General features: G+C 55.2%; 47 non-coding genes across 47 annotated transcripts; 10 read left to right on the forward strand and 37 right to left on the reverse strand.

Annotated features, from left to right (window-relative positions):
- Positions 1–359: 359 nt before the first annotated feature.
- On the reverse strand, positions 360–430 carry Trnag-gcc. The gene has a single exon. It is a non-coding gene; the product is annotated as a tRNA-Gly (tRNA).
- A 326-nt stretch (positions 431–756) lies between these two features.
- Trnag-ucc lies at positions 757–828 on the forward strand. Its single transcript has one exon. It is a non-coding gene; the product is annotated as a tRNA-Gly (tRNA).
- Positions 829–1,425: 597 nt separating this feature from the next.
- Positions 1,426–1,499, reverse strand: Trnai-aau. The gene has a single exon. It is a non-coding gene; the product is annotated as a tRNA-Ile (tRNA).
- A 197-nt stretch (positions 1,500–1,696) lies between these two features.
- On the reverse strand, positions 1,697–1,768 carry Trnae-uuc. The gene has a single exon. It is a non-coding gene; the product is annotated as a tRNA-Glu (tRNA).
- A 305-nt stretch (positions 1,769–2,073) lies between these two features.
- Positions 2,074–2,146, reverse strand: Trnam-cau. Its single transcript has one exon. It is a non-coding gene; the product is annotated as a tRNA-Met (tRNA).
- A 380-nt stretch (positions 2,147–2,526) lies between these two features.
- On the reverse strand, positions 2,527–2,597 carry Trnag-gcc. Its single transcript has one exon. It is a non-coding gene; the product is annotated as a tRNA-Gly (tRNA).
- Positions 2,598–2,922: 325 nt separating this feature from the next.
- On the forward strand, positions 2,923–2,994 carry Trnag-ucc. Its single transcript has one exon. It is a non-coding gene; the product is annotated as a tRNA-Gly (tRNA).
- A 598-nt stretch (positions 2,995–3,592) lies between these two features.
- On the reverse strand, positions 3,593–3,666 carry Trnai-aau. The gene has a single exon. It is a non-coding gene; the product is annotated as a tRNA-Ile (tRNA).
- Positions 3,667–3,864: 198 nt separating this feature from the next.
- On the reverse strand, positions 3,865–3,936 carry Trnae-uuc. Its single transcript has one exon. It is a non-coding gene; the product is annotated as a tRNA-Glu (tRNA).
- Positions 3,937–4,241: 305 nt separating this feature from the next.
- On the reverse strand, positions 4,242–4,314 carry Trnam-cau. Its single transcript has one exon. It is a non-coding gene; the product is annotated as a tRNA-Met (tRNA).
- Positions 4,315–4,694: 380 nt separating this feature from the next.
- On the reverse strand, positions 4,695–4,765 carry Trnag-gcc. The gene has a single exon. It is a non-coding gene; the product is annotated as a tRNA-Gly (tRNA).
- A 325-nt stretch (positions 4,766–5,090) lies between these two features.
- Positions 5,091–5,162, forward strand: Trnag-ucc. Its single transcript has one exon. It is a non-coding gene; the product is annotated as a tRNA-Gly (tRNA).
- Positions 5,163–5,760: 598 nt separating this feature from the next.
- Trnai-aau lies at positions 5,761–5,834 on the reverse strand. The gene has a single exon. It is a non-coding gene; the product is annotated as a tRNA-Ile (tRNA).
- A 198-nt stretch (positions 5,835–6,032) lies between these two features.
- Trnae-uuc lies at positions 6,033–6,104 on the reverse strand. The gene has a single exon. It is a non-coding gene; the product is annotated as a tRNA-Glu (tRNA).
- A 305-nt stretch (positions 6,105–6,409) lies between these two features.
- On the reverse strand, positions 6,410–6,482 carry Trnam-cau. The gene has a single exon. It is a non-coding gene; the product is annotated as a tRNA-Met (tRNA).
- Positions 6,483–6,862: 380 nt separating this feature from the next.
- Positions 6,863–6,933, reverse strand: Trnag-gcc. The gene has a single exon. It is a non-coding gene; the product is annotated as a tRNA-Gly (tRNA).
- Positions 6,934–7,258: 325 nt separating this feature from the next.
- Trnag-ucc lies at positions 7,259–7,330 on the forward strand. The gene has a single exon. It is a non-coding gene; the product is annotated as a tRNA-Gly (tRNA).
- Positions 7,331–7,928: 598 nt separating this feature from the next.
- Trnai-aau lies at positions 7,929–8,002 on the reverse strand. The gene has a single exon. It is a non-coding gene; the product is annotated as a tRNA-Ile (tRNA).
- A 198-nt stretch (positions 8,003–8,200) lies between these two features.
- Positions 8,201–8,272, reverse strand: Trnae-uuc. Its single transcript has one exon. It is a non-coding gene; the product is annotated as a tRNA-Glu (tRNA).
- Positions 8,273–8,577: 305 nt separating this feature from the next.
- Positions 8,578–8,650, reverse strand: Trnam-cau. The gene has a single exon. It is a non-coding gene; the product is annotated as a tRNA-Met (tRNA).
- Positions 8,651–9,030: 380 nt separating this feature from the next.
- Trnag-gcc lies at positions 9,031–9,101 on the reverse strand. Its single transcript has one exon. It is a non-coding gene; the product is annotated as a tRNA-Gly (tRNA).
- Positions 9,102–9,426: 325 nt separating this feature from the next.
- Trnag-ucc lies at positions 9,427–9,498 on the forward strand. The gene has a single exon. It is a non-coding gene; the product is annotated as a tRNA-Gly (tRNA).
- Positions 9,499–10,096: 598 nt separating this feature from the next.
- Trnai-aau lies at positions 10,097–10,170 on the reverse strand. Its single transcript has one exon. It is a non-coding gene; the product is annotated as a tRNA-Ile (tRNA).
- Positions 10,171–10,368: 198 nt separating this feature from the next.
- On the reverse strand, positions 10,369–10,440 carry Trnae-uuc. Its single transcript has one exon. It is a non-coding gene; the product is annotated as a tRNA-Glu (tRNA).
- Positions 10,441–10,745: 305 nt separating this feature from the next.
- Trnam-cau lies at positions 10,746–10,818 on the reverse strand. Its single transcript has one exon. It is a non-coding gene; the product is annotated as a tRNA-Met (tRNA).
- A 380-nt stretch (positions 10,819–11,198) lies between these two features.
- Trnag-gcc lies at positions 11,199–11,269 on the reverse strand. Its single transcript has one exon. It is a non-coding gene; the product is annotated as a tRNA-Gly (tRNA).
- A 325-nt stretch (positions 11,270–11,594) lies between these two features.
- Positions 11,595–11,666, forward strand: Trnag-ucc. Its single transcript has one exon. It is a non-coding gene; the product is annotated as a tRNA-Gly (tRNA).
- Positions 11,667–12,264: 598 nt separating this feature from the next.
- On the reverse strand, positions 12,265–12,338 carry Trnai-aau. Its single transcript has one exon. It is a non-coding gene; the product is annotated as a tRNA-Ile (tRNA).
- Positions 12,339–12,536: 198 nt separating this feature from the next.
- Positions 12,537–12,608, reverse strand: Trnae-uuc. The gene has a single exon. It is a non-coding gene; the product is annotated as a tRNA-Glu (tRNA).
- A 305-nt stretch (positions 12,609–12,913) lies between these two features.
- Positions 12,914–12,986, reverse strand: Trnam-cau. Its single transcript has one exon. It is a non-coding gene; the product is annotated as a tRNA-Met (tRNA).
- Positions 12,987–13,366: 380 nt separating this feature from the next.
- Positions 13,367–13,437, reverse strand: Trnag-gcc. The gene has a single exon. It is a non-coding gene; the product is annotated as a tRNA-Gly (tRNA).
- A 325-nt stretch (positions 13,438–13,762) lies between these two features.
- On the forward strand, positions 13,763–13,834 carry Trnag-ucc. The gene has a single exon. It is a non-coding gene; the product is annotated as a tRNA-Gly (tRNA).
- Positions 13,835–14,432: 598 nt separating this feature from the next.
- On the reverse strand, positions 14,433–14,506 carry Trnai-aau. The gene has a single exon. It is a non-coding gene; the product is annotated as a tRNA-Ile (tRNA).
- A 198-nt stretch (positions 14,507–14,704) lies between these two features.
- Trnae-uuc lies at positions 14,705–14,776 on the reverse strand. The gene has a single exon. It is a non-coding gene; the product is annotated as a tRNA-Glu (tRNA).
- A 305-nt stretch (positions 14,777–15,081) lies between these two features.
- On the reverse strand, positions 15,082–15,154 carry Trnam-cau. Its single transcript has one exon. It is a non-coding gene; the product is annotated as a tRNA-Met (tRNA).
- A 380-nt stretch (positions 15,155–15,534) lies between these two features.
- Positions 15,535–15,605, reverse strand: Trnag-gcc. The gene has a single exon. It is a non-coding gene; the product is annotated as a tRNA-Gly (tRNA).
- Positions 15,606–15,930: 325 nt separating this feature from the next.
- Trnag-ucc lies at positions 15,931–16,002 on the forward strand. Its single transcript has one exon. It is a non-coding gene; the product is annotated as a tRNA-Gly (tRNA).
- Positions 16,003–16,600: 598 nt separating this feature from the next.
- Positions 16,601–16,674, reverse strand: Trnai-aau. The gene has a single exon. It is a non-coding gene; the product is annotated as a tRNA-Ile (tRNA).
- A 198-nt stretch (positions 16,675–16,872) lies between these two features.
- Trnae-uuc lies at positions 16,873–16,944 on the reverse strand. The gene has a single exon. It is a non-coding gene; the product is annotated as a tRNA-Glu (tRNA).
- Positions 16,945–17,249: 305 nt separating this feature from the next.
- On the reverse strand, positions 17,250–17,322 carry Trnam-cau. The gene has a single exon. It is a non-coding gene; the product is annotated as a tRNA-Met (tRNA).
- Positions 17,323–17,702: 380 nt separating this feature from the next.
- Positions 17,703–17,773, reverse strand: Trnag-gcc. The gene has a single exon. It is a non-coding gene; the product is annotated as a tRNA-Gly (tRNA).
- A 325-nt stretch (positions 17,774–18,098) lies between these two features.
- Positions 18,099–18,170, forward strand: Trnag-ucc. Its single transcript has one exon. It is a non-coding gene; the product is annotated as a tRNA-Gly (tRNA).
- Positions 18,171–18,768: 598 nt separating this feature from the next.
- Positions 18,769–18,842, reverse strand: Trnai-aau. The gene has a single exon. It is a non-coding gene; the product is annotated as a tRNA-Ile (tRNA).
- A 198-nt stretch (positions 18,843–19,040) lies between these two features.
- Positions 19,041–19,112, reverse strand: Trnae-uuc. The gene has a single exon. It is a non-coding gene; the product is annotated as a tRNA-Glu (tRNA).
- A 305-nt stretch (positions 19,113–19,417) lies between these two features.
- Trnam-cau lies at positions 19,418–19,490 on the reverse strand. The gene has a single exon. It is a non-coding gene; the product is annotated as a tRNA-Met (tRNA).
- A 380-nt stretch (positions 19,491–19,870) lies between these two features.
- Positions 19,871–19,941, reverse strand: Trnag-gcc. Its single transcript has one exon. It is a non-coding gene; the product is annotated as a tRNA-Gly (tRNA).
- Positions 19,942–20,266: 325 nt separating this feature from the next.
- Trnag-ucc lies at positions 20,267–20,338 on the forward strand. Its single transcript has one exon. It is a non-coding gene; the product is annotated as a tRNA-Gly (tRNA).
- Positions 20,339–20,505: the final 167 nt, after the last annotated feature.

A 20,505-nucleotide genomic window follows, 5' to 3' on the forward strand; every position in this document is an offset into this window, starting at 1 on the left:
GAAACTGGGTAAATACCGTACCCAATATTAGACGTAGAGACACTGTACTTCCTGGGTAACGTGTTCTGTTGCTACACGCGCACTGCCGGCCCAGTTGATTGCGGTGTTGCTGCAGCTGTTGCAACGATAGGCAGCACTCCTTGTCGTTAAAGCTCAGTGCCTCGGAGGCACCTGGACACAGCAACTTGTGAGGCCAAGCCGACGCTAGTCTGCAGAACATCATGCGAGCGTCCTAGTGGGGACCGGCGAGTGCTGCGTTCTCGGTTCTTCTCAAGGGAATCCAGCTATATATTCTTGCGGATCGTGCATCTCAAGCGCGCAAGCCACACGGCAGCATTATCGCGGGAAAAGCAAAATGATGCATCGGCCGGGAATCGAACCCGGGCCGCCCGCGTGGCAGGCGAGCATTCTACCACTGAACCACCGATGCTGGGGCCAGCGGCAACTTCACGCTGCTTCCCGAGCAGATGTCTCAAGGGAAAGTGGGACTGCCGTCAAGCGCCGTAGCATTCTGTGGAGAAGATGCTGCAGACGCTGAATCCTGCACTGCACTGCTTAAAAATGCCGCCAGAACGCGGTCCTCGCCGGCGCCGACTCTTGCCAAAGGATGCGAAATGTGCGCGGATACGCTGTCCGAATGCGTCTGGATGTGCTCCCCTAGCCTACCTCGAAATGCGCCTGCCAGGTACGATCACCTTCGGGCCGCTGCCGACAGGCGGGAAGCCGACACAGCGCGGAGGCGGGGCGCTCGCTTGTGCGGTGGTGGTGTAATGGTCAGCATAGTTGCCTTCCAAGCAGTTGATCCGGGTTCGATTCCCGGCCACCGCAGCAGGCTTTTAATTTCGCGTATGAGTACTTTTGCCACGCGCTCTTAAATTATTGTTTTTCCGGCCTCCTACTCGCTGCATACCAGCCCTTAGTGTGTCTCGACTTGTCTCGACTTTGCTCGGCTGACGCGAGAGCTGACGCTCTCAAATCGGCCTATATCAAAACGACAAGCACGAGAAACGACTGAGAGAGGTAAAGAGAGGTGAGGCTAGGCGATGGACACACAGCACGCCCCCTTCATTTCACGGTGGCGTCTCCCTGACCGAATCGGGCTGCAGCTCCGAAAACTAAGGAGAAACAAAAATAGGAAGTAAAACTGCAATAGTACCCTGTGTTCCCATGCGCTCACCCGCCCAAGTACTGACAGGGGCCAAAGTGGTTGCGCATCGGCAATCGGACATTTTCTTTCATTTTCTCTTTATCGGTTGAGAACCAGTGTATTCAAGATATTATGGCCATTGCCGAGTGAATGATGTAGCGCTTCCCGACGAGTCGGGTTCGGATCCTCTGTCAACTTCCACGCAGGGTGATGATCTTTTGGTCATCACACTCGCCAGCTGAAATCGGCGCTGCCTTTTCGTAGTAGTAAAAGAGTAGTGGCCCGTGGGGGGATCGAACCCACGACCTTCGCGTTATTAGCACGACGCTCTAACCAACTGAGCTAACGGGCCCCAGCAGATGCAGTTGCTCAGCCCTACGCTGGAAACTGGTGGCATGAAGCCGTACACCATTTCTATGGTCGTCGTGCGTCTGCTTCCCTAGTCTATATTCTGCTGACGGTCACGAAACAGTAGCTATATTGCGAGCAGGACGGGAAACGGCCGCTCGGACAGCTCAAACTTGTCACGACTCGTGTGGAAAAAATCCGTTCCGGTACCGGGAATCGAACCCGGGCCTCCTGGGTGAAAGCCAGGTATCCTAGCCACTAGACCACACCGGATGCGGCCGTTTCGTTCGACCGTTCGTACGGTCGCTTGTCGCATTTCGTGTCGAGTGCCGCGTCGGCGCCCTTCTCTCTTTGCGAGCATCTTTGCACAGACTGACTGGCAAGGCGCGCACCTCAAACGCCGCAGAGCAATGCTTTTGGCTTCATGCTCTGCTGGGAGAAGAGGAAAAGGGAAGCTGTAAGTAGCAATAACAGGAGGTAAACATTTTCCCGCTGAAGCGTTGAAAAGTTGTGGATAACAAACAAGAACTACGTTGGCGCCCTAGCAACAGCGCCACCATCAGTCACAGAAAATTAAATGCCCCGGGTGAGGATCGAACTCACGACCTTAAGATTATGAGACTTACGCGCTGCCTACTGCGCTACCGAGGCACGGGTGCACCACTGGTCCTGGAAACTGGGTAAATACCGTACCCAATATTAGACGTAGAGACACTGTACTTCCTGGGTAACGTGTTCTGTTGCTACACGCGCACTGCCGGCCCAGTTGATTGCGGTGTTGCTGCAGCTGTTGCAACGATAGGCAGCACTCCTTGTCGTTAAAGCTCAGTGCCTCGGAGGCACCTGGACACAGCAACTTGTGAGGCCAAGCCGACGCTAGTCTGCAGAACATCATGCGAGCGTCCTAGTGGGGACCGGCGAGTGCTGCGTTCTCGGTTCTTCTCAAGGGAATCCAGCTATATATTCTTGCGGATCGTGCATCTCAAGCGCGCAAGCCACACGGCAGCATTATCGCGGGAAAAGCAAAATGATGCATCGGCCGGGAATCGAACCCGGGCCGCCCGCGTGGCAGGCGAGCATTCTACCACTGAACCACCGATGCTGGGGCCAGCGGCAACTTCACGCTGCTTCCCGAGCAGATGTCTCAAGGGAAAGTGGGACTGCCGTCAAGCGCCGTAGCATTCTGTGGAGAAGATGCTGCAGACGCTGAATCCTGCACTGCACTGCTTAAAAATGCCGCCAGAACGCGGTCCTCGCCGGCGCCGACTCTTGCCAAAGGATGCGAAATGTGCGCGGATACGCTGTCCGAATGCGTCTGGATGTGCTCCCCTAGCCTACCTCGAAATGCGCCTGCCAGGTACGATCACCTTCGGCCGCTGCCGACAGGCGGGAAGCCGACACAGCGCGGAGGCGGGGCGCTCGCTTGTGCGGTGGTGGTGTAATGGTCAGCATAGTTGCCTTCCAAGCAGTTGATCCGGGTTCGATTCCCGGCCACCGCAGCAGGCTTTTAATTTCGCGTATGAGTACTTTTGCCACGCGCTCTTAAATTATTGTTTTTCCGGCCTCCTACTCGCTGCATACCAGCCCTTAGTGTGTCTCGACTTGTCTCGACTTTGCTCGGCTGACGCGAGAGCTGACGCTCTCAAATCGGCCTATATCAAAACGACAAGCACGAGAAACGACTGAGAGAGGTAAAGAGAGGTGAGGCTAGGCGATGGACACACAGCACGCCCCCTTCATTTCACGGTGGCGTCTCCCTGACCGAATCGGGCTGCAGCTCCGAAAACTAAGGAGAAACAAAAATAGGAAGTAAAACTGCCAATAGTACCCTGTGTTCCCATGCGCTCACCCGCCCAAGTACTGACAGGGGCCAAAGTGGTTGCGCATCGGCAATCGGACATTTTCTTTCATTTTCTCTTTATCGGTTGAGAACCAGTGTATTCAAGATATTATGGCCATTGCCGAGTGAATGATGTAGCGCTTCCCGACGAGTCGGGTTCGGATCCTCTGTCAACTTCCACGCAGGGTGATGATCTTTTGGTCATCACACTCGCCAGCTGAAATCGGCGCTGCCTTTTCGTAGTAGTAAAAGAGTAGTGGCCCGTGGGGGGATCGAACCCACGACCTTCGCGTTATTAGCACGACGCTCTAACCAACTGAGCTAACGGGCCCCAGCAGATGCAGTTGCTCAGCCCTACGCTGGAAACTGGTGGCATGAAGCCGTACACCATTTCTATGGTCGTCGTGCGTCTGCTTCCCTAGTCTATATTCTGCTGACGGTCACGAAACAGTAGCTATATTGCGAGCAGGACGGGAAACGGCCGCTCGGACAGCTCAAACTTGTCACGACTCGTGTGGAAAAAATTCCGTTCCGGTACCGGGAATCGAACCCGGGCCTCCTGGGTGAAAGCCAGGTATCCTAGCCACTAGACCACACCGGATGCGGCCGTTTCGTTCGACCGTTCGTACGGTCGCTTGTCGCATTTCGTGTCGAGTGCCGCGTCGGCGCCCTTCTCTCTTTGCGAGCATCTTTGCACAGACTGACTGGCAAGGCGCGCACCTCAAACGCCGCAGAGCAATGCTTTTGGCTTCATGCTCTGCTGGGAGAAGAGGAAAAGGGAAGCTGTAAGTAGCAATAACAGGAGGTAAACATTTTCCCGCTGAAGCGTTGAAAAGTTGTGGATAACAAACAAGAACTACGTTGGCGCCCTAGCAACAGCGCCACCATCAGTCACAGAAAATTAAATGCCCCGGGTGAGGATCGAACTCACGACCTTAAGATTATGAGACTTACGCGCTGCCTACTGCGCTACCGAGGCACGGGTGCACCACTGGTCCTGGAAACTGGGTAAATACCGTACCCAATATTAGACGTAGAGACACTGTACTTCCTGGGTAACGTGTTCTGTTGCTACACGCGCACTGCCGGCCCAGTTGATTGCGGTGTTGCTGCAGCTGTTGCAACGATAGGCAGCACTCCTTGTCGTTAAAGCTCAGTGCCTCGGAGGCACCTGGACACAGCAACTTGTGAGGCCAAGCCGACGCTAGTCTGCAGAACATCATGCGAGCGTCCTAGTGGGGACCGGCGAGTGCTGCGTTCTCGGTTCTTCTCAAGGGAATCCAGCTATATATTCTTGCGGATCGTGCATCTCAAGCGCGCAAGCCACACGGCAGCATTATCGCGGGAAAAGCAAAATGATGCATCGGCCGGGAATCGAACCCGGGCCGCCCGCGTGGCAGGCGAGCATTCTACCACTGAACCACCGATGCTGGGGCCAGCGGCAACTTCACGCTGCTTCCCGAGCAGATGTCTCAAGGGAAAGTGGGACTGCCGTCAAGCGCCGTAGCATTCTGTGGAGAAGATGCTGCAGACGCTGAATCCTGCACTGCACTGCTTAAAAATGCCGCCAGAACGCGGTCCTCGCCGGCGCCGACTCTTGCCAAAGGATGCGAAATGTGCGCGGATACGCTGTCCGAATGCGTCTGGATGTGCTCCCCTAGCCTACCTCGAAATGCGCCTGCCAGGTACGATCACCTTCGGCCGCTGCCGACAGGCGGGAAGCCGACACAGCGCGGAGGCGGGGCGCTCGCTTGTGCGGTGGTGGTGTAATGGTCAGCATAGTTGCCTTCCAAGCAGTTGATCCGGGTTCGATTCCCGGCCACCGCAGCAGGCTTTTAATTTCGCGTATGAGTACTTTTGCCACGCGCTCTTAAATTATTGTTTTTCCGGCCTCCTACTCGCTGCATACCAGCCCTTAGTGTGTCTCGACTTGTCTCGACTTTGCTCGGCTGACGCGAGAGCTGACGCTCTCAAATCGGCCTATATCAAAACGACAAGCACGAGAAACGACTGAGAGAGGTAAAGAGAGGTGAGGCTAGGCGATGGACACACAGCACGCCCCCTTCATTTCACGGTGGCGTCTCCCTGACCGAATCGGGCTGCAGCTCCGAAAACTAAGGAGAAACAAAAATAGGAAGTAAAACTGCCAATAGTACCCTGTGTTCCCATGCGCTCACCCGCCCAAGTACTGACAGGGGCCAAAGTGGTTGCGCATCGGCAATCGGACATTTTCTTTCATTTTCTCTTTATCGGTTGAGAACCAGTGTATTCAAGATATTATGGCCATTGCCGAGTGAATGATGTAGCGCTTCCCGACGAGTCGGGTTCGGATCCTCTGTCAACTTCCACGCAGGGTGATGATCTTTTGGTCATCACACTCGCCAGCTGAAATCGGCGCTGCCTTTTCGTAGTAGTAAAAGAGCAGTGGCCCGTGGGGGGATCGAACCCACGACCTTCGCGTTATTAGCACGACGCTCTAACCAACTGAGCTAACGGGCCCCAGCAGATGCAGTTGCTCAGCCCTACGCTGGAAACTGGTGGCATGAAGCCGTACACCATTTCTATGGTCGTCGTGCGTCTGCTTCCCTAGTCTATATTCTGCTGACGGTCACGAAACAGTAGCTATATTGCGAGCAGGACGGGAAACGGCCGCTCGGACAGCTCAAACTTGTCACGACTCGTGTGGAAAAAATTCCGTTCCGGTACCGGGAATCGAACCCGGGCCTCCTGGGTGAAAGCCAGGTATCCTAGCCACTAGACCACACCGGATGCGGCCGTTTCGTTCGACCGTTCGTACGGTCGCTTGTCGCATTTCGTGTCGAGTGCCGCGTCGGCGCCCTTCTCTCTTTGCGAGCATCTTTGCACAGACTGACTGGCAAGGCGCGCACCTCAAACGCCGCAGAGCAATGCTTTTGGCTTCATGCTCTGCTGGGAGAAGAGGAAAAGGGAAGCTGTAAGTAGCAATAACAGGAGGTAAACATTTTCCCGCTGAAGCGTTGAAAAGTTGTGGATAACAAACAAGAACTACGTTGGCGCCCTAGCAACAGCGCCACCATCAGTCACAGAAAATTAAATGCCCCGGGTGAGGATCGAACTCACGACCTTAAGATTATGAGACTTACGCGCTGCCTACTGCGCTACCGAGGCACGGGTGCACCACTGGTCCTGGAAACTGGGTAAATACCGTACCCAATATTAGACGTAGAGACACTGTACTTCCTGGGTAACGTGTTCTGTTGCTACACGCGCACTGCCGGCCCAGTTGATTGCGGTGTTGCTGCAGCTGTTGCAACGATAGGCAGCACTCCTTGTCGTTAAAGCTCAGTGCCTCGGAGGCACCTGGACACAGCAACTTGTGAGGCCAAGCCGACGCTAGTCTGCAGAACATCATGCGAGCGTCCTAGTGGGGACCGGCGAGTGCTGCGTTCTCGGTTCTTCTCAAGGGAATCCAGCTATATATTCTTGCGGATCGTGCATCTCAAGCGCGCAAGCCACACGGCAGCATTATCGCGGGAAAAGCAAAATGATGCATCGGCCGGGAATCGAACCCGGGCCGCCCGCGTGGCAGGCGAGCATTCTACCACTGAACCACCGATGCTGGGGCCAGCGGCAACTTCACGCTGCTTCCCGAGCAGATGTCTCAAGGGAAAGTGGGACTGCCGTCAAGCGCCGTAGCATTCTGTGGAGAAGATGCTGCAGACGCTGAATCCTGCACTGCACTGCTTAAAAATGCCGCCAGAACGCGGTCCTCGCCGGCGCCGACTCTTGCCAAAGGATGCGAAATGTGCGCGGATACGCTGTCCGAATGCGTCTGGATGTGCTCCCCTAGCCTACCTCGAAATGCGCCTGCCAGGTACGATCACCTTCGGCCGCTGCCGACAGGCGGGAAGCCGACACAGCGCGGAGGCGGGGCGCTCGCTTGTGCGGTGGTGGTGTAATGGTCAGCATAGTTGCCTTCCAAGCAGTTGATCCGGGTTCGATTCCCGGCCACCGCAGCAGGCTTTTAATTTCGCGTATGAGTACTTTTGCCACGCGCTCTTAAATTATTGTTTTTCCGGCCTCCTACTCGCTGCATACCAGCCCTTAGTGTGTCTCGACTTGTCTCGACTTTGCTCGGCTGACGCGAGAGCTGACGCTCTCAAATCGGCCTATATCAAAACGACAAGCACGAGAAACGACTGAGAGAGGTAAAGAGAGGTGAGGCTAGGCGATGGACACACAGCACGCCCCCTTCATTTCACGGTGGCGTCTCCCTGACCGAATCGGGCTGCAGCTCCGAAAACTAAGGAGAAACAAAAATAGGAAGTAAAACTGCCAATAGTACCCTGTGTTCCCATGCGCTCACCCGCCCAAGTACTGACAGGGGCCAAAGTGGTTGCGCATCGGCAATCGGACATTTTCTTTCATTTTCTCTTTATCGGTTGAGAACCAGTGTATTCAAGATATTATGGCCATTGCCGAGTGAATGATGTAGCGCTTCCCGACGAGTCGGGTTCGGATCCTCTGTCAACTTCCACGCAGGGTGATGATCTTTTGGTCATCACACTCGCCAGCTGAAATCGGCGCTGCCTTTTCGTAGTAGTAAAAGAGCAGTGGCCCGTGGGGGGATCGAACCCACGACCTTCGCGTTATTAGCACGACGCTCTAACCAACTGAGCTAACGGGCCCCAGCAGATGCAGTTGCTCAGCCCTACGCTGGAAACTGGTGGCATGAAGCCGTACACCATTTCTATGGTCGTCGTGCGTCTGCTTCCCTAGTCTATATTCTGCTGACGGTCACGAAACAGTAGCTATATTGCGAGCAGGACGGGAAACGGCCGCTCGGACAGCTCAAACTTGTCACGACTCGTGTGGAAAAAATTCCGTTCCGGTACCGGGAATCGAACCCGGGCCTCCTGGGTGAAAGCCAGGTATCCTAGCCACTAGACCACACCGGATGCGGCCGTTTCGTTCGACCGTTCGTACGGTCGCTTGTCGCATTTCGTGTCGAGTGCCGCGTCGGCGCCCTTCTCTCTTTGCGAGCATCTTTGCACAGACTGACTGGCAAGGCGCGCACCTCAAACGCCGCAGAGCAATGCTTTTGGCTTCATGCTCTGCTGGGAGAAGAGGAAAAGGGAAGCTGTAAGTAGCAATAACAGGAGGTAAACATTTTCCCGCTGAAGCGTTGAAAAGTTGTGGATAACAAACAAGAACTACGTTGGCGCCCTAGCAACAGCGCCACCATCAGTCACAGAAAATTAAATGCCCCGGGTGAGGATCGAACTCACGACCTTAAGATTATGAGACTTACGCGCTGCCTACTGCGCTACCGAGGCACGGGTGCACCACTGGTCCTGGAAACTGGGTAAATACCGTACCCAATATTAGACGTAGAGACACTGTACTTCCTGGGTAACGTGTTCTGTTGCTACACGCGCACTGCCGGCCCAGTTGATTGCGGTGTTGCTGCAGCTGTTGCAACGATAGGCAGCACTCCTTGTCGTTAAAGCTCAGTGCCTCGGAGGCACCTGGACACAGCAACTTGTGAGGCCAAGCCGACGCTAGTCTGCAGAACATCATGCGAGCGTCCTAGTGGGGACCGGCGAGTGCTGCGTTCTCGGTTCTTCTCAAGGGAATCCAGCTATATATTCTTGCGGATCGTGCATCTCAAGCGCGCAAGCCACACGGCAGCATTATCGCGGGAAAAGCAAAATGATGCATCGGCCGGGAATCGAACCCGGGCCGCCCGCGTGGCAGGCGAGCATTCTACCACTGAACCACCGATGCTGGGGCCAGCGGCAACTTCACGCTGCTTCCCGAGCAGATGTCTCAAGGGAAAGTGGGACTGCCGTCAAGCGCCGTAGCATTCTGTGGAGAAGATGCTGCAGACGCTGAATCCTGCACTGCACTGCTTAAAAATGCCGCCAGAACGCGGTCCTCGCCGGCGCCGACTCTTGCCAAAGGATGCGAAATGTGCGCGGATACGCTGTCCGAATGCGTCTGGATGTGCTCCCCTAGCCTACCTCGAAATGCGCCTGCCAGGTACGATCACCTTCGGCCGCTGCCGACAGGCGGGAAGCCGACACAGCGCGGAGGCGGGGCGCTCGCTTGTGCGGTGGTGGTGTAATGGTCAGCATAGTTGCCTTCCAAGCAGTTGATCCGGGTTCGATTCCCGGCCACCGCAGCAGGCTTTTAATTTCGCGTATGAGTACTTTTGCCACGCGCTCTTAAATTATTGTTTTTCCGGCCTCCTACTCGCTGCATACCAGCCCTTAGTGTGTCTCGACTTGTCTCGACTTTGCTCGGCTGACGCGAGAGCTGACGCTCTCAAATCGGCCTATATCAAAACGACAAGCACGAGAAACGACTGAGAGAGGTAAAGAGAGGTGAGGCTAGGCGATGGACACACAGCACGCCCCCTTCATTTCACGGTGGCGTCTCCCTGACCGAATCGGGCTGCAGCTCCGAAAACTAAGGAGAAACAAAAATAGGAAGTAAAACTGCCAATAGTACCCTGTGTTCCCATGCGCTCACCCGCCCAAGTACTGACAGGGGCCAAAGTGGTTGCGCATCGGCAATCGGACATTTTCTTTCATTTTCTCTTTATCGGTTGAGAACCAGTGTATTCAAGATATTATGGCCATTGCCGAGTGAATGATGTAGCGCTTCCCGACGAGTCGGGTTCGGATCCTCTGTCAACTTCCACGCAGGGTGATGATCTTTTGGTCATCACACTCGCCAGCTGAAATCGGCGCTGCCTTTTCGTAGTAGTAAAAGAGCAGTGGCCCGTGGGGGGATCGAACCCACGACCTTCGCGTTATTAGCACGACGCTCTAACCAACTGAGCTAACGGGCCCCAGCAGATGCAGTTGCTCAGCCCTACGCTGGAAACTGGTGGCATGAAGCCGTACACCATTTCTATGGTCGTCGTGCGTCTGCTTCCCTAGTCTATATTCTGCTGACGGTCACGAAACAGTAGCTATATTGCGAGCAGGACGGGAAACGGCCGCTCGGACAGCTCAAACTTGTCACGACTCGTGTGGAAAAAATTCCGTTCCGGTACCGGGAATCGAACCCGGGCCTCCTGGGTGAAAGCCAGGTATCCTAGCCACTAGACCACACCGGATGCGGCCGTTTCGTTCGACCGTTCGTACGGTCGCTTGTCGCATTTCGTGTCGAGTGCCGCGTCGGCGCCCTTCTCTCTTTGCGAGCATCTTTGCACAGACTGACTGGCAAGGCGCGCACCTCAAACGCCGCAGAGCAATGCTTTTGGCTTCATGCTCTGCTGGGAGAAGAGGAAAAGGGAAGCTGTAAGTAGCAATAACAGGAGGTAAACATTTTCCCGCTGAAGCGTTGAAAAGTTGTGGATAACAAACAAGAACTACGTTGGCGCCCTAGCAACAGCGCCACCATCAGTCACAGAAAATTAAATGCCCCGGGTGAGGATCGAACTCACGACCTTAAGATTATGAGACTTACGCGCTGCCTACTGCGCTACCGAGGCACGGGTGCACCACTGGTCCTGGAAACTGGGTAAATACCGTACCCAATATTAGACGTAGAGACACTGTACTTCCTGGGTAACGTGTTCTGTTGCTACACGCGCACTGCCGGCCCAGTTGATTGCGGTGTTGCTGCAGCTGTTGCAACGATAGGCAGCACTCCTTGTCGTTAAAGCTCAGTGCCTCGGAGGCACCTGGACACAGCAACTTGTGAGGCCAAGCCGACGCTAGTCTGCAGAACATCATGCGAGCGTCCTAGTGGGGACCGGCGAGTGCTGCGTTCTCGGTTCTTCTCAAGGGAATCCAGCTATATATTCTTGCGGATCGTGCATCTCAAGCGCGCAAGCCACACGGCAGCATTATCGCGGGAAAAGCAAAATGATGCATCGGCCGGGAATCGAACCCGGGCCGCCCGCGTGGCAGGCGAGCATTCTACCACTGAACCACCGATGCTGGGGCCAGCGGCAACTTCACGCTGCTTCCCGAGCAGATGTCTCAAGGGAAAGTGGGACTGCCGTCAAGCGCCGTAGCATTCTGTGGAGAAGATGCTGCAGACGCTGAATCCTGCACTGCACTGCTTAAAAATGCCGCCAGAACGCGGTCCTCGCCGGCGCCGACTCTTGCCAAAGGATGCGAAATGTGCGCGGATACGCTGTCCGAATGCGTCTGGATGTGCTCCCCTAGCCTACCTCGAAATGCGCCTGCCAGGTACGATCACCTTCGGCCGCTGCCGACAGGCGGGAAGCCGACACAGCGCGGAGGCGGGGCGCTCGCTTGTGCGGTGGTGGTGTAATGGTCAGCATAGTTGCCTTCCAAGCAGTTGATCCGGGTTCGATTCCCGGCCACCGCAGCAGGCTTTTAATTTCGCGTATGAGTACTTTTGCCACGCGCTCTTAAATTATTGTTTTTCCGGCCTCCTACTCGCTGCATACCAGCCCTTAGTGTGTCTCGACTTGTCTCGACTTTGCTCGGCTGACGCGAGAGCTGACGCTCTCAAATCGGCCTATATCAAAACGACAAGCACGAGAAACGACTGAGAGAGGTAAAGAGAGGTGAGGCTAGGCGATGGACACACAGCACGCCCCCTTCATTTCACGGTGGCGTCTCCCTGACCGAATCGGGCTGCAGCTCCGAAAACTAAGGAGAAACAAAAATAGGAAGTAAAACTGCCAATAGTACCCTGTGTTCCCATGCGCTCACCCGCCCAAGTACTGACAGGGGCCAAAGTGGTTGCGCATCGGCAATCGGACATTTTCTTTCATTTTCTCTTTATCGGTTGAGAACCAGTGTATTCAAGATATTATGGCCATTGCCGAGTGAATGATGTAGCGCTTCCCGACGAGTCGGGTTCGGATCCTCTGTCAACTTCCACGCAGGGTGATGATCTTTTGGTCATCACACTCGCCAGCTGAAATCGGCGCTGCCTTTTCGTAGTAGTAAAAGAGCAGTGGCCCGTGGGGGGATCGAACCCACGACCTTCGCGTTATTAGCACGACGCTCTAACCAACTGAGCTAACGGGCCCCAGCAGATGCAGTTGCTCAGCCCTACGCTGGAAACTGGTGGCATGAAGCCGTACACCATTTCTATGGTCGTCGTGCGTCTGCTTCCCTAGTCTATATTCTGCTGACGGTCACGAAACAGTAGCTATATTGCGAGCAGGACGGGAAACGGCCGCTCGGACAGCTCAAACTTGTCACGACTCGTGTGGAAAAAATTCCGTTCCGGTACCGGGAATCGAACCCGGGCCTCCTGGGTGAAAGCCAGGTATCCTAGCCACTAGACCACACCGGATGCGGCCGTTTCGTTCGACCGTTCGTACGGTCGCTTGTCGCATTTCGTGTCGAGTGCCGCGTCGGCGCCCTTCTCTCTTTGCGAGCATCTTTGCACAGACTGACTGGCAAGGCGCGCACCTCAAACGCCGCAGAGCAATGCTTTTGGCTTCATGCTCTGCTGGGAGAAGAGGAAAAGGGAAGCTGTAAGTAGCAATAACAGGAGGTAAACATTTTCCCGCTGAAGCGTTGAAAAGTTGTGGATAACAAACAAGAACTACGTTGGCGCCCTAGCAACAGCGCCACCATCAGTCACAGAAAATTAAATGCCCCGGGTGAGGATCGAACTCACGACCTTAAGATTATGAGACTTACGCGCTGCCTACTGCGCTACCGAGGCACGGGTGCACCACTGGTCCTGGAAACTGGGTAAATACCGTACCCAATATTAGACGTAGAGACACTGTACTTCCTGGGTAACGTGTTCTGTTGCTACACGCGCACTGCCGGCCCAGTTGATTGCGGTGTTGCTGCAGCTGTTGCAACGATAGGCAGCACTCCTTGTCGTTAAAGCTCAGTGCCTCGGAGGCACCTGGACACAGCAACTTGTGAGGCCAAGCCGACGCTAGTCTGCAGAACATCATGCGAGCGTCCTAGTGGGGACCGGCGAGTGCTGCGTTCTCGGTTCTTCTCAAGGGAATCCAGCTATATATTCTTGCGGATCGTGCATCTCAAGCGCGCAAGCCACACGGCAGCATTATCGCGGGAAAAGCAAAATGATGCATCGGCCGGGAATCGAACCCGGGCCGCCCGCGTGGCAGGCGAGCATTCTACCACTGAACCACCGATGCTGGGGCCAGCGGCAACTTCACGCTGCTTCCCGAGCAGATGTCTCAAGGGAAAGTGGGACTGCCGTCAAGCGCCGTAGCATTCTGTGGAGAAGATGCTGCAGACGCTGAATCCTGCACTGCACTGCTTAAAAATGCCGCCAGAACGCGGTCCTCGCCGGCGCCGACTCTTGCCAAAGGATGCGAAATGTGCGCGGATACGCTGTCCGAATGCGTCTGGATGTGCTCCCCTAGCCTACCTCGAAATGCGCCTGCCAGGTACGATCACCTTCGGCCGCTGCCGACAGGCGGGAAGCCGACACAGCGCGGAGGCGGGGCGCTCGCTTGTGCGGTGGTGGTGTAATGGTCAGCATAGTTGCCTTCCAAGCAGTTGATCCGGGTTCGATTCCCGGCCACCGCAGCAGGCTTTTAATTTCGCGTATGAGTACTTTTGCCACGCGCTCTTAAATTATTGTTTTTCCGGCCTCCTACTCGCTGCATACCAGCCCTTAGTGTGTCTCGACTTGTCTCGACTTTGCTCGGCTGACGCGAGAGCTGACGCTCTCAAATCGGCCTATATCAAAACGACAAGCACGAGAAACGACTGAGAGAGGTAAAGAGAGGTGAGGCTAGGCGATGGACACACAGCACGCCCCCTTCATTTCACGGTGGCGTCTCCCTGACCGAATCGGGCTGCAGCTCCGAAAACTAAGGAGAAACAAAAATAGGAAGTAAAACTGCCAATAGTACCCTGTGTTCCCATGCGCTCACCCGCCCAAGTACTGACAGGGGCCAAAGTGGTTGCGCATCGGCAATCGGACATTTTCTTTCATTTTCTCTTTATCGGTTGAGAACCAGTGTATTCAAGATATTATGGCCATTGCCGAGTGAATGATGTAGCGCTTCCCGACGAGTCGGGTTCGGATCCTCTGTCAACTTCCACGCAGGGTGATGATCTTTTGGTCATCACACTCGCCAGCTGAAATCGGCGCTGCCTTTTCGTAGTAGTAAAAGAGCAGTGGCCCGTGGGGGGATCGAACCCACGACCTTCGCGTTATTAGCACGACGCTCTAACCAACTGAGCTAACGGGCCCCAGCAGATGCAGTTGCTCAGCCCTACGCTGGAAACTGGTGGCATGAAGCCGTACACCATTTCTATGGTCGTCGTGCGTCTGCTTCCCTAGTCTATATTCTGCTGACGGTCACGAAACAGTAGCTATATTGCGAGCAGGACGGGAAACGGCCGCTCGGACAGCTCAAACTTGTCACGACTCGTGTGGAAAAAATTCCGTTCCGGTACCGGGAATCGAACCCGGGCCTCCTGGGTGAAAGCCAGGTATCCTAGCCACTAGACCACACCGGATGCGGCCGTTTCGTTCGACCGTTCGTACGGTCGCTTGTCGCATTTCGTGTCGAGTGCCGCGTCGGCGCCCTTCTCTCTTTGCGAGCATCTTTGCACAGACTGACTGGCAAGGCGCGCACCTCAAACGCCGCAGAGCAATGCTTTTGGCTTCATGCTCTGCTGGGAGAAGAGGAAAAGGGAAGCTGTAAGTAGCAATAACAGGAGGTAAACATTTTCCCGCTGAAGCGTTGAAAAGTTGTGGATAACAAACAAGAACTACGTTGGCGCCCTAGCAACAGCGCCACCATCAGTCACAGAAAATTAAATGCCCCGGGTGAGGATCGAACTCACGACCTTAAGATTATGAGACTTACGCGCTGCCTACTGCGCTACCGAGGCACGGGTGCACCACTGGTCCTGGAAACTGGGTAAATACCGTACCCAATATTAGACGTAGAGACACTGTACTTCCTGGGTAACGTGTTCTGTTGCTACACGCGCACTGCCGGCCCAGTTGATTGCGGTGTTGCTGCAGCTGTTGCAACGATAGGCAGCACTCCTTGTCGTTAAAGCTCAGTGCCTCGGAGGCACCTGGACACAGCAACTTGTGAGGCCAAGCCGACGCTAGTCTGCAGAACATCATGCGAGCGTCCTAGTGGGGACCGGCGAGTGCTGCGTTCTCGGTTCTTCTCAAGGGAATCCAGCTATATATTCTTGCGGATCGTGCATCTCAAGCGCGCAAGCCACACGGCAGCATTATCGCGGGAAAAGCAAAATGATGCATCGGCCGGGAATCGAACCCGGGCCGCCCGCGTGGCAGGCGAGCATTCTACCACTGAACCACCGATGCTGGGGCCAGCGGCAACTTCACGCTGCTTCCCGAGCAGATGTCTCAAGGGAAAGTGGGACTGCCGTCAAGCGCCGTAGCATTCTGTGGAGAAGATGCTGCAGACGCTGAATCCTGCACTGCACTGCTTAAAAATGCCGCCAGAACGCGGTCCTCGCCGGCGCCGACTCTTGCCAAAGGATGCGAAATGTGCGCGGATACGCTGTCCGAATGCGTCTGGATGTGCTCCCCTAGCCTACCTCGAAATGCGCCTGCCAGGTACGATCACCTTCGGCCGCTGCCGACAGGCGGGAAGCCGACACAGCGCGGAGGCGGGGCGCTCGCTTGTGCGGTGGTGGTGTAATGGTCAGCATAGTTGCCTTCCAAGCAGTTGATCCGGGTTCGATTCCCGGCCACCGCAGCAGGCTTTTAATTTCGCGTATGAGTACTTTTGCCACGCGCTCTTAAATTATTGTTTTTCCGGCCTCCTACTCGCTGCATACCAGCCCTTAGTGTGTCTCGACTTGTCTCGACTTTGCTCGGCTGACGCGAGAGCTGACGCTCTCAAATCGGCCTATATCAAAACGACAAGCACGAGAAACGACTGAGAGAGGTAAAGAGAGGTGAGGCTAGGCGATGGACACACAGCACGCCCCCTTCATTTCACGGTGGCGTCTCCCTGACCGAATCGGGCTGCAGCTCCGAAAACTAAGGAGAAACAAAAATAGGAAGTAAAACTGCCAATAGTACCCTGTGTTCCCATGCGCTCACCCGCCCAAGTACTGACAGGGGCCAAAGTGGTTGCGCATCGGCAATCGGACATTTTCTTTCATTTTCTCTTTATCGGTTGAGAACCAGTGTATTCAAGATATTATGGCCATTGCCGAGTGAATGATGTAGCGCTTCCCGACGAGTCGGGTTCGGATCCTCTGTCAACTTCCACGCAGGGTGATGATCTTTTGGTCATCACACTCGCCAGCTGAAATCGGCGCTGCCTTTTCGTAGTAGTAAAAGAGCAGTGGCCCGTGGGGGGATCGAACCCACGACCTTCGCGTTATTAGCACGACGCTCTAACCAACTGAGCTAACGGGCCCCAGCAGATGCAGTTGCTCAGCCCTACGCTGGAAACTGGTGGCATGAAGCCGTACACCATTTCTATGGTCGTCGTGCGTCTGCTTCCCTAGTCTATATTCTGCTGACGGTCACGAAACAGTAGCTATATTGCGAGCAGGACGGGAAACGGCCGCTCGGACAGCTCAAACTTGTCACGACTCGTGTGGAAAAAATTCCGTTCCGGTACCGGGAATCGAACCCGGGCCTCCTGGGTGAAAGCCAGGTATCCTAGCCACTAGACCACACCGGATGCGGCCGTTTCGTTCGACCGTTCGTACGGTCGCTTGTCGCATTTCGTGTCGAGTGCCGCGTCGGCGCCCTTCTCTCTTTGCGAGCATCTTTGCACAGACTGACTGGCAAGGCGCGCACCTCAAACGCCGCAGAGCAATGCTTTTGGCTTCATGCTCTGCTGGGAGAAGAGGAAAAGGGAAGCTGTAAGTAGCAATAACAGGAGGTAAACATTTTCCCGCTGAAGCGTTGAAAAGTTGTGGATAACAAACAAGAACTACGTTGGCGCCCTAGCAACAGCGCCACCATCAGTCACAGAAAATTAAATGCCCCGGGTGAGGATCGAACTCACGACCTTAAGATTATGAGACTTACGCGCTGCCTACTGCGCTACCGAGGCACGGGTGCACCACTGGTCCTGGAAACTGGGTAAATACCGTACCCAATATTAGACGTAGAGACACTGTACTTCCTGGGTAACGTGTTCTGTTGCTACACGCGCACTGCCGGCCCAGTTGATTGCGGTGTTGCTGCAGCTGTTGCAACGATAGGCAGCACTCCTTGTCGTTAAAGCTCAGTGCCTCGGAGGCACCTGGACACAGCAACTTGTGAGGCCAAGCCGACGCTAGTCTGCAGAACATCATGCGAGCGTCCTAGTGGGGACCGGCGAGTGCTGCGTTCTCGGTTCTTCTCAAGGGAATCCAGCTATATATTCTTGCGGATCGTGCATCTCAAGCGCGCAAGCCACACGGCAGCATTATCGCGGGAAAAGCAAAATGATGCATCGGCCGGGAATCGAACCCGGGCCGCCCGCGTGGCAGGCGAGCATTCTACCACTGAACCACCGATGCTGGGGCCAGCGGCAACTTCACGCTGCTTCCCGAGCAGATGTCTCAAGGGAAAGTGGGACTGCCGTCAAGCGCCGTAGCATTCTGTGGAGAAGATGCTGCAGACGCTGAATCCTGCACTGCACTGCTTAAAAATGCCGCCAGAACGCGGTCCTCGCCGGCGCCGACTCTTGCCAAAGGATGCGAAATGTGCGCGGATACGCTGTCCGAATGCGTCTGGATGTGCTCCCCTAGCCTACCTCGAAATGCGCCTGCCAGGTACGATCACCTTCGGCCGCTGCCGACAGGCGGGAAGCCGACACAGCGCGGAGGCGGGGCGCTCGCTTGTGCGGTGGTGGTGTAATGGTCAGCATAGTTGCCTTCCAAGCAGTTGATCCGGGTTCGATTCCCGGCCACCGCAGCAGGCTTTTAATTTCGCGTATGAGTACTTTTGCCACGCGCTCTTAAATTATTGTTTTTCCGGCCTCCTACTCGCTGCATACCAGCCCTTAGTGTGTCTCGACTTGTCTCGACTTTGCTCGGCTGACGCGAGAGCTGACGCTCTCAAATCGGCCTATATCAAAACGACAAGCACGAGAAACGACTGAGAGAGGTAAAGAGAGGTGAGGCTAGGCGATGGACACACAGCACGCCCCCTTCATTTCACGGTGGCGTCTCCCTGACCGAATCGGGCTGCAGCTCCGAAAACTAAGGAGAAACAAAAATAGGAAGTAAAACTGCCAATAGTACCCTGTGTTCCCATGCGCTCACCCGCCCAAGTACTGACAGGGGCCAAAGTGGTTGCGCATCGGCAATCGGACATTTTCTTTCATTTTCTCTTTATCGGTTGAGAACCAGTGTATTCAAGATATTATGGCCATTGCCGAGTGAATGATGTAGCGCTTCCCGACGAGTCGGGTTCGGATCCTCTGTCAACTTCCACGCAGGGTGATGATCTTTTGGTCATCACACTCGCCAGCTGAAATCGGCGCTGCCTTTTCGTAGTAGTAAAAGAGCAGTGGCCCGTGGGGGGATCGAACCCACGACCTTCGCGTTATTAGCACGACGCTCTAACCAACTGAGCTAACGGGCCCCAGCAGATGCAGTTGCTCAGCCCTACGCTGGAAACTGGTGGCATGAAGCCGTACACCATTTCTATGGTCGTCGTGCGTCTGCTTCCCTAGTCTATATTCTGCTGACGGTCACGAAACAGTAGCTATATTGCGAGCAGGACGGGAAACGGCCGCTCGGACAGCTCAAACTTGTCACGACTCGTGTGGAAAAAATTCCGTTCCGGTACCGGGAATCGAACCCGGGCCTCCTGGGTGAAAGCCAGGTATCCTAGCCACTAGACCACACCGGATGCGGCCGTTTCGTTCGACCGTTCGTACGGTCGCTTGTCGCATTTCGTGTCGAGTGCCGCGTCGGCGCCCTTCTCTCTTTGCGAGCATCTTTGCACAGACTGACTGGCAAGGCGCGCACCTCAAACGCCGCAGAGCAATGCTTTTGGCTTCATGCTCTGCTGGGAGAAGAGGAAAAGGGAAGCTGTAAGTAGCAATAACAGGAGGTAAACATTTTCCCGCTGAAGCGTTGAAAAGTTGTGGATAACAAACAAGAACTACGTTGGCGCCCTAGCAACAGCGCCACCATCAGTCACAGAAAATTAAATGCCCCGGGTGAGGATCGAACTCACGACCTTAAGATTATGAGACTTACGCGCTGCCTACTGCGCTACCGAGGCACGGGTGCACCACTGGTCCTGGAAACTGGGTAAATACCGTACCCAATATTAGACGTAGAGACACTGTACTTCCTGGGTAACGTGTTCTGTTGCTACACGCGCACTGCCGGCCCAGTTGATTGCGGTGTTGCTGCAGCTGTTGCAACGATAGGCAGCACTCCTTGTCGTTAAAGCTCAGTGCCTCGGAGGCACCTGGACACAGCAACTTGTGAGGCCAAGCCGACGCTAGTCTGCAGAACATCATGCGAGCGTCCTAGTGGGGACCGGCGAGTGCTGCGTTCTCGGTTCTTCTCAAGGGAATCCAGCTATATATTCTTGCGGATCGTGCATCTCAAGCGCGCAAGCCACACGGCAGCATTATCGCGGGAAAAGCAAAATGATGCATCGGCCGGGAATCGAACCCGGGCCGCCCGCGTGGCAGGCGAGCATTCTACCACTGAACCACCGATGCTGGGGCCAGCGGCAACTTCACGCTGCTTCCCGAGCAGATGTCTCAAGGGAAAGTGGGACTGCCGTCAAGCGCCGTAGCATTCTGTGGAGAAGATGCTGCAGACGCTGAATCCTGCACTGCACTGCTTAAAAATGCCGCCAGAACGCGGTCCTCGCCGGCGCCGACTCTTGCCAAAGGATGCGAAATGTGCGCGGATACGCTGTCCGAATGCGTCTGGATGTGCTCCCCTAGCCTACCTCGAAATGCGCCTGCCAGGTACGATCACCTTCGGCCGCTGCCGACAGGCGGGAAGCCGACACAGCGCGGAGGCGGGGCGCTCGCTTGTGCGGTGGTGGTGTAATGGTCAGCATAGTTGCCTTCCAAGCAGTTGATCCGGGTTCGATTCCCGGCCACCGCAGCAGGCTTTTAATTTCGCGTATGAGTACTTTTGCCACGCGCTCTTAAATTATTGTTTTTCCGGCCTCCTACTCGCTGCATACCAGCCCTTAGTGTGTCTCGACTTGTCTCGACTTTGCTCGGCTGACGCGAGAGCTGACGCTCTCAAATCGGCCTATATCAAAACGA

Source organism: Schistocerca piceifrons, unplaced genomic scaffold (genome assembly GCF_021461385.2).
Source record: "Schistocerca piceifrons isolate TAMUIC-IGC-003096 unplaced genomic scaffold, iqSchPice1.1 HiC_scaffold_90, whole genome shotgun sequence".
In the NCBI taxonomy this organism is placed as follows: Eukaryota; Metazoa; Arthropoda; class Insecta; order Orthoptera; family Acrididae; genus Schistocerca; species Schistocerca piceifrons.